The sequence below is a fragment of the Rhea pennata genome, chromosome 3, assembly GCF_028389875.1.
Source record: "Rhea pennata isolate bPtePen1 chromosome 3, bPtePen1.pri, whole genome shotgun sequence".
Lineage (NCBI taxonomy): Eukaryota > Metazoa > Chordata > Aves > Rheiformes > Rheidae > Rhea > Rhea pennata.
Window position 1 is genome coordinate 87,271,899 of NC_084665.1, and position 15,251 is coordinate 87,287,149.

Consider the following 15,251-nt stretch of genomic DNA (forward strand, 5'->3'; position numbering starts at 1 on the left):
GCAGGATGTAAGAGCCTGTCATAAAAATATTCTTTCTTGTCCCCTAATGTCCTCAGCAATGTTCTGCTAAATGCCAAGTGCACTAGAATCCTTAGAACCCCGATTCTGCAAGGCAAAAAGGATAGTATCAGCTCATCTGAAAGACTGAAACCTTCTGGTCTATATAATGAACCATGTTAAAAGCAGATTTTGCTCTATTTGAGTAATTTTAGCACCCACTACCATTTTTTCCTTTCCACGAATAAAATTAGTTCATGATTCCCATCTTGATATGTGTTTTTCTAAGGCACAAGTCAGACCCTAATAGATTACTTGCTAGCTTGTTTTCTTGCGTGCTAGCTTTCTTGCTTAATTTATGATCAACTTTTTAGAAATATTATTAAAAATGTTCTTAAATGATCAAGAACTTGAATAAATACTTAGTCTTTGTGTCCAAAACCGATCACTCACATTATATATATTTTATTTATATTTTTATTTATACTATATATATTTTGGAATCCTGGTTTCCTAAATTACTGAATATCTACAGATCCCAGATTCAATATTCCTTTGTTGTGAGTGGGACTTCTGCTATTTTATTTAGTTTTACAGAGCCTAAGTAAGGCTGAGAACATTTAATTTTCTGTACGTCTGTAATATTCTAAATAGTCTGTCATGCATATATTTTAGTATGTTTGTGAAAGTGTAAAAACTTACCATTCCAGTGTACCCATAAACTTCTCATTCACATCCAACTATTTTATATTCCTCATCTCTGACTCCACTAACTATCCCAGCCCCCATCACCTGCAATATGACCTCTTCACTGCTCTGCATTGCATGCTTAATTTAGTGCTCAATATTCAGTGGTATTGATTCTTGTATATCCTCCACCTTTTCCATTTCTTATATTTTCTTTTCTCTTGTGAGTTTTTTCTTTTTACATTGTTTCTCTGCATAATAAAACTGCAGATTGGATCTTTGCACACTCGATTTAAGTATGCTTCCAGGCACCTAATTGTTCTTTAGACTATATGAAACTATATTTAATGTCTGGCATATTTTAGGAGAGCAATTTGTAGTTAAAATATACTCAGGAGGTTGCTATTTAAATGACAAGATAACTGCCTATTAAATGATGCATCTATTTTAAGACTAGATTACTGATGTTTTCTTTTACTTAGCTGGAAACTTAAACCAATAGTTTTCTCCTTTCATAATTCCGACAATTTTTTTTTTCTTATTGAATCAATAATATGACAATAGCAACAGTTCCTGGATTGAAAGCTCACCCCTGCCTTAGTGAAAATTTTATTTTTTTGCTCAAGTAATTTTTCTGACCTTCTTTCTATTTCATTTTTTATTTATACAAAATAAGACATTTGTTATTTCTAAATTTAAATTGCTTTTTACCCATGCAGGACAAATTAAAATGGAAGTCTTATGGGGAATCATATCATCTTGATTACCTTCCAAAAATAGAGGCAGGTTCCACCACTATTGCTCAGTGACCTGTGTCCAGGAGTTCTTATTTCACATTCCAGCTCTGACTTTGGGCTATTTAGTTAACCTCTGTGTATTGGATTTTCTCTCTGCAAAAAATATTTGTCATCTTTAAGGAGGTTTGCAAAACATAGTTTCTATTTTTTTTGAGGGGAGAGGGGTTTACACAAAACAACTGCAAACTACGCTTATGATTAAAATGACAAATTCTGAAGATCCTTGGATTTAATAACATTAGTATTTCTTGATCTATCCTACTTTTCCATAAAAAAGAAGAGTGTATGAAAGAGCTAAATAGTTGTAAGAGGTTGTAGGTCCAGAAAGACTGGGAAGGCTGCCATGAGCACTGAGATACATCTGGGATCTTTTCCATCCATGGCACCAGGGTAACCACTCTGTGTCACTGAGCAAAGAGCTTTGAGAGAGGAGAAGTGGAGAAACAACAAGCAGACTAGAAACTCAACCCACCCAGGAGATAGTTATGAAGAACGTCCTTGTTCACTCACAGTTTCACTTATTGTAGGCAGCAGCTACGTTCCTTTTCTTTCACTTCATTCACTCAGCATTCAATTCCATGGACCATAAACGTCATAAATGAGCATCATTTACCCATAGATAGGACATATTTCTCTCTTTGAGTATATAACACATATAAAGGTCTGACCCATAGTTCCCTAAACAACCCTGCCTTGATGTGAGTCACAAAAAAATAGTTGAGGTGGGGTAGGGGAGATCAGGGCATTGAGTAGAGAAAGAGGATCAGGGACACCAAGGAACTTTCCAGTGGCTACAGATTTTACAGCATTACTTGCAATGTCTTACTGTTTTAATGACTGACTACCCGCTATTACATCTCAAATCAGAATTTTGGATGGGGCAGTTTTTTAGGTGTCCGTCCATTACATCACTAACAACAACAGGGAAAGAAGGCAATGGAAAGGGACTAGTGATTCAGAAGAGAAGCCTTATGGAGGAGGCTGAGGCACACATTATGATTGAACAAAATCAACAGTGTACATCTGCTGAACAGGAGAAATTTCACTGCTCATTTCTCTTTTGATATTATCTTCCCTGGCTGTCTGCTGTAAGTTTCCTTTACTTTCTCTGCTTCCCCATCTACCTATTTGCTTCTCTCCATCCTGCTGTCCACACATTTAAATGATTCTGACTTTGATTCTGACTGAAGAGCTCTCGAACCTGATCCTCTCCACTCAGCACCTACCAACCAGTAAGGACTCTCTCCATCAGCACTGACTACGTGGCATCTGTTCCGTGGTAGTGTATACTCACAGCTAATTTGGGACAAAAATGCAAAGACTAGCAGTTTTGTCTATGTGATGATGATTAATAATATATAAGAGTTAACCATCAGCATAAAATGTGCTGTTAATGAATGAATTTAAGAAAGTTTTATTTTAAAGTTTAAGGCTGGCTTGATGTGTCAGTTTTCTAAACACTCCCATCACAGCAACCTATAATTGCCTAGTTTATGTATACGTACATATATACATAAATATTCAATTGCAATAAAGGAGTCTAGAAAGGCTTACTTATAAAATGAATGTCTCAAGTTAGCAATATGATCTTTCTCTTCCAATTTCAACTACAGACTTATCCTTAGTCAAATGCTCATGTCATTTGTTCTTTTTTTTAAGCTTCTTCTTTGGGATTTCATATTATATTATATTTTTTTTCCTTATCTTACTGAATTATTTTAACACAGTGAAACAGAAACTGTCTATATTCCAACCTTTACTTAACTATATGAGCCATTAGAGTGAGAGCTGGTTGAATGTCACACAAGATGTAAAGCTATTGATTGTGTATGTGTGTGTCTGCTTATTTTTCTAAAAATATCAGCATCAAGGGAATTGTGAACAACTTGGACATCTTTTATCTCCTTGTTTATATCTTATAATTGAAGATATACATGTATTCTTTGGTCATTAAGCTTTTGTTCCATTGTTTAATACAATTGAGGAAAGAATTCATTAATCATATACCATACTAGAGAACAATATTTACAACTCTCAAGTTTCAGAGTAATAAACAGAAAATGTTATCTCTAATGTAGAAACAGATTTAGTCTGTCAATTAAAAGTTATTCTCGTTTTTTTTTTAAATATTACTCTCTACTTTTGATTCAATAATTAATCTGATTATCTATGTTTCTATGTAAAACTACAATACTATAATTGCTACAATATTCAATATGCTAAATATCTATCCAGTAGTTAATAGGTATATTATGAAATAAGAATGCTTTTTATTCATTGATAACTAACTATGAGTGGTCCTGTATTAGGAAGTAGAAGTAGAATAATTTCATTTATGTAAATAGGTCATAAATAAGTGATCTTTTTGTATTTTTTTTCTACATTTTTAACATGATAAAATAGTAATTATGTATAATCAAATATGGTCAAATACAGAAACCAGAGAGTAATGAAATAATTCTAAACAAAGATAAGTTCTAATTCAAAGTGGATTTTTGTTTTCCAGAAGGTTGGTACATGTCCATGTTGTAGTCAGATTTGCATGAGAGTACCAGTACTTTTGAACCAGGGAGTGATGTAAAGAATTTCTCACAGAAATATAAACTACCACTACTCTTTTTGTTACTTTCCCTTTTCTCACTTCCACCTTTCCACATTAATGTTCATCTTTTCCTTCTTTCCTTTCAAGATCACACAGACTCTTTTCTATATCATTTCCAAGCAGATCATTCTTGAACTCTCCAGAATCAGAATGTGTCTTAGACAAAATTATAATATTTGCTCCAGCTGATAAGAAAATACTTTGTTTCACTTTTAGCACAGTGAAAGAAGGAAGGAAGCCTACAAAGCATATCCAGATCAGTCAAGCAGTCTAAGAGTAATTACTCTATGGATAACCATATTTTGATGGTGCACAAAGAAATTCCTAGAGTTACCAAAATTTCTAAGCAAAAAGTAATTTACATAAGTAATAACTCCTTACATAAATAATTTGAAGTCTTTGACTACCTCAATATAATTGTCATATTAAAAACTCTCTCATCAAAAATCTTTCATTTGTTGTATATATGTTGCCAGACTTGTGACTTTTTTATTTTTTTGCTATGTCCTATTTTACTTTTAATTATCAGCCAATAAGCATTGCAGTAACTATTCCCTCTAAAGACAAATGTTAAGTCAGATAGGAAAGCATTTTGAGCTGAATTTTCTAATATTTATCCTAGCAGATAAATATTAGGCATGTTAAATGCATAGGCATATTAAATACAAATTTACTGAAAAACAAACAAAAACCAAATTAAAAAAAAAAGCAACCCCCCACAGTTTACTGTAGTTAAAATATTTAAGAATTAAAGTAAATCCAAATTTTACAGGATACTCAGTGGTTAAAATGCCAAAAATCTTTTCTGTCAAAAGCTGTTATTGGATCTATGAAAAAGAGTAAGAAATTTGCCTGAAAAGTAAGCTTTATCCTTTAATTGAAAAAGCTCAAAGTTAGAAGTCTAATAAAAATTAATAATTTATAAAATAGAGTCAAAAATTATGGAGTAGTAGGTGTATAAACAATGATGCCAATTTTGTCATGCCAAGAATTTCAGAGAAGTTCCATTAAAGATAACACTTTAAGACTGTGTAAAAGTTTGTTTCTTCTTAATAAAGCATCTAGTGATTCATTTAGCTCCCTAGTTACAGACTTCTTACTGGCACAAAAACTGTAAACTTGAGTTACGTTTAGGTTTAAATGGTTATTGTGAATTAGGGACTGTCATGCTGATCATAACCAAATCAGATTGGTGCTTTAAATAGAAGTTTAAAACAATAATTCTTTTTCCTTGAAAATAGTTAATTCCTTTTAAAAATGCATTCTGGGATAATTGAAACCAAGTGTTAGGTGAAAGAGAATAAGTAATATTGGTCATAGGAAAGATTAGAAGATTCAAAATTTTCAAAATTAAGCATTTGACAGTTTCTCCCTTTCCTCTCACCCTCATAAAAATTAACTAAATTTAGTTTTAAAATAATAGAAATAGAAAATACTGAAATGAAAGAATTTATCTGAATTCAAAGCTGCGTTGTTCTACCTGTAATTTAATTTTTGGCCTCTACCAAAAGCAGTTAAAAAGTCTTTTTTTGGTCAATTACAAAATTTCTGCTTTTATTTTTGTCTGTTAATTTAAACATAATAGCATCTCTCGGCAGACAACCAGTCCTGTAAGGTAGTCCTTGCTTTTTCAAAGGTTTCATTATGTTTGGATTTGGCCCATCTGTTTGGCTACAATAGATTCCTCTCTACTATAACTCATACTAGGAGGATTCTCGTGTATAATTCATATTTGTACTAGGCACACAAAACAACATTAAAATAAAGTTAAGGTTGCCAAATCAAGCACTCAAACATCAGTGCTCAAGTTTGGCATGTAAATTTAATTCATTCTCTCCATGTGTATGCATTATGGCACCAGTTTTAATTGCACAGTTACATATTATCTTTCCCATGATGCTTTCGTCTCATTCTGTGCTCAGTATGAAGGGTGCTTACGGAGTCAGTAGGCAATACTTGGTTTAGTCACTGTGCTCAGTGTTAAATCGCTCACCTTATTTTCTGCATCCTCTTTAAGTATTCCTGTGAAAAGACATGCATCCATTTCCCTGTAGATTTTTCTCTGGCAACTTACTCTACAGAATAGAAACACAAACATATTGATCTTTGTAAGTCTCATGAAGCCACGTGATAGAAACATTCATTTTTTACAGAAGGCAACTGAAATATGGTGATAAATAGTAAAATATCTTCCAATTTTGCTTTCTAATTGAGGAATTACATTTTGACTTCTTTGAGAATGCACAATTCTTATTAACTTCCATTGTGGCTACAAATGCTCAATACTTTCTCAAACTGGACACTAGAGGACTCAGATCAAGCATGTGACAAAATAAAGGGCTCATCACTGATACCTCATGTTGGAAAAATGCTTTAGCTAGCTTTCTTGGTATCACAAAGTATCAGTATCCCAGTATCCCAGCTCTTCATATTGATACTCGGCTCCCTAAATTGTTCTCTCCCTGAAGTCTAGGTCCAGTTTTTGTAGTAACTGACCTTCCGCATACTAGAAAAAGAAATCTATATACTAACTTGCTTCAGCTTCAGCTTTGATATAAGCTACATAACTCCTCTAGTGTTTCCAAACTCTCTCTGCTATCTATTAGTAAGATAGCTTCCTGGGCTTGTTAGATGAAATCTTGTCTTTTCCTGTATATCCCGAATGTTGTTGAAAGGAGCATTCTCTTGAGCCTACCCTTATTCTCTAACTCCAGTATCTGAAGCTCATTTCTCATTACAGGGGATATAAACTAATTGTTTCCTCTGTCAAGAGGTATCATGCCCTATTCCCCTTGACTTCTTATTTCTTTTTGACTTAAAAAGTTAAGCCTCACATGATTTTTCTCAGATGGGGAAACCTCATTGCTGGAATCTGAATTCCAATACACTTTCTTTGACAGGGAATTCAATAATCTTTTGTCCAGAATTAGAGATATCTACTCCCTACTTATCTTGTACAGTGATCAAGCTTTTGCAGAAAATCTATTTTACTTGAGGTAATAGAAATGTAGTGTTTTGATTTTCGTGGTGCCTTCACTACATTCCGCATGCTGATGATGTTGAAACTAAGGTACAGTTAAAATGGGAGCATTGTTCTGTTTCTGCTAATGCTTGGCATAAAACAAAATCCAGACCTGGAGCAACTCTAAATCTGGCGCAGACTGAGACATCATGACTTGGATAGCAAATAGATTCTGTTTTTAATAATTCTATAGCAAAAAGTTAATGAAGCAGGGGTAGTCTATTTATAATCTTTGAGTTTTTCATGTAAGGAAAGTCAAACACAGGCAAGGCTCCAGGGTTGTTGGCTGAAATATGAAAGTGTATGAAAAATTATTTCTTTTGTAATATCTACTTACTGAGGAAACTCTTATCCAGTGATTTTAAAATAGATCGTTAACCTCTGTACTAGAGTTACTGGGTGGCAAACAGCCATTGTGGTAAAAAATCTACTTTTCTCTGTGACTAGCAGAATGATACCTAATCTTCTCACAGATAGATCCTGCATGTCATGGTAATCCTAACACTAATGACCTCTAGATTACAAACAAAAAGACATCCTGAAAATGCTGTTCTTGGTAGAAGATGCAGTAGGTAATGTTCTTAAGCATCACAGGTTGCTTCTAACAAACCACATGCATGTTTTACTCTCTATTTCAGCTTACTATTGAATGTAGAGGATAATATTTCAACAGGATTGACATTGTATACCATAAAGAGATGTCCATATAACATTTTTACATATGAATCACAGTTTTGTTTGTCTGAAGGACAGCCATGAGTTATAGGCCAAATCAAAGCCATTAGTTTTTGTCAACAGGCAGACCAGCCTGGTGAGGACAGCTCCAAATGAGGACTGACAGAACAGCTCTATGGGGAAAGCTTTCATTCCTTTTCTAGGAGAAGAGCACAAGCGTGTGCCTCTCTTGTATGTTAGTGTGTGCAGCAAGGGGAGCAAATAGGATAAAGTAGAGGTCTGCATACTGTTGCAAAGTGTGGATGCCACTGGAATCACAGAGACATTCTGGAATAGCTGGAGAGATGCAATGGAAAAGCAATGGTGTCAGAGTATGTAGAGATGCAGTGAGGAAGGCTAAGGCCCAGCTGGAATTGAGTCTGGCAAGGGATGTCAAGGACAACAGGAAGGGCTTCTTCCAATACATCAGCAGCAAGAGGAGGACTAGGGAAAATGTGGGCCCACTGCTGAATGGGGCGGGGGCTCTGGTGACAAGGGATACAGATAAGGCAGAATTACTGAATGCCTTCCTTGCTTCAGTCTTCACTGCTAAGGGCAGCCCCCAGGAATCCTGCAGCCTGGATGTGAGGCAGAAAGTCTGGAGAAGGGAAGACTTTCCTGTGGTTGAGGAGGAAAGGATTAGAGACCTTCTGGGCAGGTTAGACGTCCACAAATCCATGGGCTTGGGTGGGATGCACCCATGGATACTGAGGGAGCTGGTGAATGTTGTTGCCAGGCTGCTCTCCATCATCTTTGAAAGGTCCTGGAGAACTGGAGAGGTGCCTGAGGACTGGAAGAAAGCCAGTGTCACTCCAGTCATCAAAAAGGGCAAGAAGAAGGACCTAGACACCTATAGGCCAGTCAGCCTCACCTCCATCCCTGGAAAGGGGATGAAACAGCTCATTCTGGATGTCATCTCCAGACATATGGAGGAGAAGAAGGTGACCAAGCGTCGCCAGCATGGATTCACCAAAGGGAAATCCTGCTGAACCAACCTCATAGCCTTCTATGATGGAATGACTGCCTGGGTAGATGAGGGGAGAGCAGTGGACATTGTGTACCTTGACTTCAGCCAGGCTTCTGACACTGTCTCCCATAACATCTCCTAAAGAAGCTCAAGAAGTGTGCGTTAGACAGGTGGACAGTGAGGTGGATTGAGAACTGTCTGAAAGGCAGAGCTCAGAGTGTCAACATCAGTGGCACGGAGTCTAGTTGGAGGCCTGTGGCTAGTGGTGTCCCCCAGGGCTCAGGACTGGGTCCCATCCTGTTCAGCTCTCCACTGGGTCCCATCCTGTTCAACTTCTTCATCAGTGACCTGGATGAGGGGACAGAGTGCCTTCTCAGCACGTTGGCTGATGATCCCAAGCTGGAAGGAGTGGCTGATCCACCTGAGGGCTGTGCTGCCAGTCAGAGAGACCTGGCCAGGCTGGAGAGATGGGTGGAGAGGAACCTCCTGAGGTTCAACAAGGGCAAGTGCAGAGTCCTGCACCTAAGGAGAAATAACCCCATGCAGCAGTACAAGCTGGGGGCTGAGCTTCTGGAGAGCAGCTCTGCAGAGAAGGACCTGGGAGTGCTGGTGGATGACAAGGTGGCCATGAGCCAGCAACGTGCCCTTGTGGCCAAGAAGGCCAGTGGTCTCCTGGGGTGCGTTGGGAAGAGTGTTGCCAGCAGGTGGAGGGAGGTGATCCTGCCCCTCTCCTCAGCCCTGGGGAGGCCTCATCTGGAGTCCTGTGTCCAGGTCTGGGCTCCCCACTGCAACAGAGGCATGGAGCTACTGGAGAGAGTCCAGCGTAGGGCTATGAGGATGATGAGAGGGCTGGAGCACCTGCCCGATGAGGAACGGCTGCGAGAGCTGGGCCTGTTTAGCCTGGGGAAGAGAAGACTGAGGGGGGATCTTATCAGTGTGTACAAGTACCTGAAGGGAGGGTGTCAAGGGGACGGGGACAAACTCTTTTCAGTTGTTCCATGTGACAGGACAAGAGGCAATGGGCAGAAACTGAACCACAGGAAGTTCTGCCTGACCGTGAGTGGAAATTTCTTCCCTGTGAGAGTGACGGAGCACTGGCACAGGTTGCCCAGAGAGGTTGTGGAGTATCCTTCTCCTTCTGGTTGGAAGGGACCTCTGGAGATCTTCAAGGCCCACCTGGACACAACCCTGTCTAACATTCTGTAGGTGACTCTTCTTGAGCAGGGAGGTTGGACTAGATGATCTCCAGAGGTCCCTTCCAACCTTACTGATTCTACGATTGTATGAATAGGTGGATACAGGCTCTTCAGGAAGGATAGGTCAGAACTGAGAAGGGGGGGGGTTGCAACAGGGATGCATGGAGCTTGGCTCATGATGAGTCAGCTGAAAGCTTGTGAGCAAGAATTATAGGGCAGATTAGCATAGGCAGTGTTGTCGTGAATATATAGATCATCTGATCAGATAAAAAAGATAAGGCTTCCTTCAGGCAACCAGAAGCAGACCCATGTTTGTGGGCTCTGGTCCTCATGGGAGTCCTTAATCACTCCAATATTTGCTAGATTTACAACACAGCAGGGCACAAGTAATCTGGATTGCATTGAGGACATCTTCCAGACCGGCTAATTGAGGAGCTGGCAAAAGGAGTAACTCTGCTAGATTTATACTTTGCATGTGCAAAGGCCTGCAAGTAAAGTGAGAGAGTCGTTGATGAAGGAATGTATAATTTGTATATAATGTATTGTCCCTGAAATCAGGCTCTGCTTACTTTAGAACAAAATGTGGCCTTTGAAAAGATAAAGGATGTGTTTATGTTTGCACCTTTACTAATGATTTTGAATTTTTAAGAAATAGATGTTAATTCTATGGAAGAATAACCCCATTTTCAGTTTCCAAATGACAAAAGCACTGCAATAAATCTAATAAATAGAATAAATCCTGCAAAGTATAGGCTGATACCCTCTCTTAACTCTAAAAAGACCTAGGTTACCATAAGGAGAGCAAATCTCCAGAGATCTGAAGCAAAAGGAGCAGGTGGCTTTAAAAGCATCAGTAATGGTCAATAAAAAGGGCTGATTCAAAAGGATCTTCCCAAAGGGAGAAAATACAGCCTGGTTGGCATAAAACAAATGACAATGTAATCAGAGACATCTGCATATTGGAATTTCCCTTTTCTTCCCAAGTTGCAGAGGATTTTTACAAACTTGAGCTTGATATTCTTGCTCCCTACATTCCTCCTGGTTCACAGCTTTTACTTAGAGTTTTTTTTTTTTTTTTTTCTCCCTTATTTTAGAGGATAGAGAATTAAAGAAGTCTTTATTTTTCTTATCATATCTTTGTACCAAAAACAATAAAAAAATGTAAACTTTTCTTTTTCTACTGTCCAACTCCTTGTTGATATGGCAAGGCAGATGCTCTTTCTTGAAGGATTTGCTAACTAATGTTTCAATAAGACATATTGTTTTTCATTCTCTACAGAAACCTCAAAACACAAGCCTCAGTCCTTGAGAATCTCAAATAGCAATATGACACACCTACACATTAAAAAAAAAAAAAAGCTAAAAATAACTTTGAGAGCGACTTATAATTACACAGAGTAAATACATATCAAGCTTTGTCTTATCATTTTGGTCCCATCAGTCTGTGTGTTCTTTTATTTTACCCTTTTATTTTAGGAAAGAGGCACCTAAATAAACGTGAGATGGGGATCTAGAGTTTACAGGTACAGGAAGTGAGCATTAGAAATGATTTAATGTTTGTTGTTTGTTCCCAGTATTGAAGGATAATTCAAAATATTTGTATTGAAGAATGGTGAAACAGACATTCGGTGGCTGTATTCTGAAAAATAAGCATGCTGCAGACTGAAACTTCCCAGATCATCTTAAGGACTGGCATGGGACACAATTCAAGAATTTGCCCAAGGTCTTTTGAATCCTGGCTGCTGCCCAGACTTTTGAGGTGTTTTACAGATAGCGATGTGATTGTCAGCCTCTTTATATGGTTGTCTGGAGGTGATCGCTATGCTGAGAACAGATAAGGTAATTGGCACCTTGCTGAGGTAAGATTAGGGAAGAGGGACATAGTACTCTGGGTGCTGTTGTGAGGGCAGTAATTCTGAGAGGATTGCAAGAAAGAAAAAAAAATAAAAGATTCAAATATAAACACAGGCTCTTTATGATGGAGCAAGGACAAAAACAGTTGAGTAAAAAACCTCTAAGCAAGCAAACGTGTCACAAACTCATGTAAGTGTAGTTTGACAGGTAGTCCGTACAGCCAAAGAGAAAGATGCTGTTCTCCAGCCACTGGATGAATGCTCCTTCTGAGTTCTTCTGTCACTCTGGAGTTTTTTGTTTTTCGTTTTTTTTTTTTTTTTTTTTTTTTTGGGGTGGGGTATTGTTTTTGAAGGCGTTCAGGAAGAGGATGAGGACATTTTCTTTGCTTAAAGTCATTTTGGTTAGATTAATGTGGTTGCCATTTATCACCAATTCAAATATACCCTCACACATACATGCCTTTTAGTCACTGAAACTAAATTAGGAACACCGGCTCTCTACCCAGTGTGTGGAAAGAAGTCAGTACATCTGAAGGATAATTCAGAAAAGCACAGAAAGCTATCAAATTCTGGTCAATAAAAAACGACACATAGAGGGGTGAGGTTGACCTCCTGTTCCTCTTTAGAGCAAAAATTAATCTGTAAATTAGGCTTCTCTTGGGATACAGACTGCGGAATTCTTTAGCAGAACCCTAAGAAATTGTGACTCAATCTTCTTAAGCCAAAGCTGCTTCTGCTGATAGAGGAGGAAAAAAATAGCTGTAGCGCTTATCTTCTGATCAATACAGTGTCTTATGAGGAGGCTGATCCCAAATGTTTAATGATGTTTCCTAGATCAAGGTCATCAACTGATTTAGAAAAGAGAATGCCTTATTCCTGTCTTCCAGTTTGGGTTAGAAATAGATATCAAATAATTTAGTCTTATCAACATGGAAGGGCTTTGGATTTATGACTAAGGAAACTTTTTGATATAGTTGCACTTCAGGTGCCTGCATCAATTTCTTAATTCAATACTTAGTTATTTGAAACAAGGAAATAAGTCATTCTGTCTAAAAACATCATAAATATTAGAGCTTCAATAATCATTCAAAAGATATGTTCTTCTTGCAGAATGGGAAATAATGAACTTAAGTCAAGCCTAGCAGCTGACAAGGTGTATTTAAACAGGGATCTAACATCTTTCATACAAACATGGCTAGTCAAGGCTCCTTCCTAACACAAAGGTTTTAGTGTCTTTTTTATAGCTCAGACATCTGAGCTGTTAACGTGAAGAGATTGCAGAAAATCCCTATTTAATGATAATAGAACAAGGGAATTAGAACACTATTTAATTCTGCTGTCTCACATATTATAATCCCAAGGACATATCTAAAATATGAATCAGCTATACCTCTGACAACCTTCAACAGGGTAATGTAGAAGAAAGGGTAAAAGCTTCTTAACATGTTCACTTCTGAAAGACCAAGACAGAATTATTTGATGTGAATAATTAAAACGAATGGTGTTCACATCACAGTGTTTACTATATTCAGGTGTGATATTACAAACCTTGCAGGCAGCCTAAAGCAGTAGCTTAAAAGTTAACTAAAGAAACTGGAATGAAAGGCTATACATATGGTTTGATGGCAGAAAGTGTTAGAAATATTAGCACTATAGGAATTTATAGGTTGCAAGGATAAAATCATCAGAGGGACTTAAAACCATTAGGCTCATATGAAAAATAAGGTCCTTAAATTGTTCATTATGATTATCAGTTAAGTCTGTGTAAGAAAAGAAAAAAAAAAAAGAATAAGCAGGATGGCAGAGTGACATACGTAGAAAATTTGTGACATATCAGGTTTATATAAGTAGAAACCAGAATTATCCTTGAAACCCATGTTTAGACTTTAGGTTTATAAATTTATCTTTACAGTTGGATTTTTTTGTTTAAAAGAAAGCCTTTTATGTTTCCAAGTTTGATATAAAGGTACATAACATGGTGAACATATAATGCAGAGAATAAGATTTGGCAGAGGTATTTCTTAATAACTTAGCTTGAAGCTCCCTAATTTGATAAAAGAATGAATGTGAAGAGAAATTTCTTGGTACAACATAAATTATTAGGTTATTAAGATTTGTTAATACTAATCTGAACTACTTAGACTATTATACAAGTTTTTGAAAATTATTTTCTAAAATACATTAGGAAATTAAATCTTTTAAGAAATGAGCAATGAATACTAATTAACAAAAGGAGAAACTAGGGCACACAGTAGCTTTGTTCAAGACAGCCAAGAAGTTATTATTAGAGAAGTGGCTAGAGTCCATTTTCTTGATGCACAGCCACTATTATAAATGCTTAAAAATACATTCTTTATGTAACAGCACTGCACAGAGTAGAATCATTGAGAAAACTGAATTTGTGATGTGCAAATTAACAATAAAAACATTGCAAACATTTTTAAATGGTAATAAATTAATAGATGGTAATAAATGGTAATGAATAAGCATTAATATAAAGAAAAGATTTTAAAGACTATCGGCCCTATCTATGTGGTTTAGAAGATTTTAGAATTTTGTAGACACTAAAATGCCCAAATAGCTGGACAATTTAGGGCTAGACCCTCTGAGAGATTTTCTTCCCTAATTGTATGTCTAATCTTGTTGAGTGTTGTTTAGCAGCTCTTGAAGGTGCTTAACTGCTCAAGGGATAGCTTAAGCCTTTCTCCACTAATACTGAGAGTAGCAACTTTTTTGAAGCATGTTCACCAAATTAGACCTTGTATAAATCTCCCCCAAAATAACCAACAACTTCAAGAGTCACTGAGATACTGAAAATTTAGGAATGGAAATTTGAATTTATCATAGTGTCTGGCACCTTCTCCAGAAAGCACCCTAACATTGTGGTTTGTAGGGCAATGGCAAGGGGGGATGAAAATGAGGGGAAGAAAGGAGATTCTCAAGTTCTTCTCTAATGTTTTCCCATGTTGCAAAAACTGTTTAAATATCAGTGGCAAAAATATTTTAGTTAAACATATTGCTAAAACTGTAGAGTTAACTAATTTATATGGAAATAACAGAGCCGAGTCTTTTTTTATATATAAGATAGGGTAGTATTTTTATGGTAGAGGTATAAATTGGAATGTAGATTTTACAGCGTGATGGAGTTCATTAAAAAAGGGTTTTAAACCCTGAGCCTTGGTACCTTTGTGGATTCAGCCCTTAAAACTTTAGGATTGTTATGTTATGATAAAAAGACATCCTAGCAAACATATCCCTTATAAGTGAATATGATGGTGGTGTCAAGGGGCTCTTACTGGGAAAACAATGACTATTATAGTCAGGAAATGAAGAAAAAAAAAAAAGAAAAATAGAAAAAAACCGAAACTTATGGCCATAAACCGCTCAGGACAGTAGTATATGCACTATTTGAAAAT